Source organism: Salvelinus sp. IW2-2015, unplaced genomic scaffold, assembly GCF_002910315.2.
Source record: "Salvelinus sp. IW2-2015 unplaced genomic scaffold, ASM291031v2 Un_scaffold2173, whole genome shotgun sequence".
Classification (NCBI taxonomy): Eukaryota; Metazoa; Chordata; class Actinopteri; order Salmoniformes; family Salmonidae; genus Salvelinus; species Salvelinus sp. IW2-2015.
In genome coordinates, this window is record NW_019943504.1 from 63,240 (window position 1) to 63,586 (window position 347).

The 347-nt window shown below is 39.5% G+C and overlaps 1 long non-coding RNA gene across 1 annotated transcript in view; it reads right to left on the reverse strand.

Annotated features, from left to right (window-relative positions):
• The window catches only part of LOC139025041 (uncharacterized), a 4,066-nt gene extending 3,951 nt beyond the window's left edge, over positions 1 to 115 (reverse strand). The window contains exon 1 of the long non-coding RNA XR_011476478.1: positions 6 to 115. This is a non-coding gene — a long non-coding RNA (uncharacterized lncRNA). The remainder of the gene's footprint in view (positions 1 to 5) is intronic.
• Positions 116 to 347: the final 232 nt, after the last annotated feature.

Consider the following 347-nt stretch of genomic DNA (forward strand, 5'->3'; position numbering starts at 1 on the left):
TAAACCACTGGTGTGGGTAAGACTCAGTGGAAATGCATCACCATAGTACTAGACTAGTACTCATTTAAGTCAGTACTCGTGATAACGTACCTTACACAGTACAGTTTAAGTAAGTCTGTTGAACACTACAGGGTATGTTACTAGTGACTCAGCTAGTCTGTTGAACACTACAGGGTATGTTACTAGTGACTCAGCTAGTCTGTTGAACACTACAGGGGGAAACAATGAGCTCTGTAAGAGTTACACTGCAGGTTATTCCCTGAATATTTTCACTAATATCTACCATGCTTTCATCACAATGTTAGATTTAGTTTTTGTTCTTGAATTATCTGGTGCCAGGGGAGAAA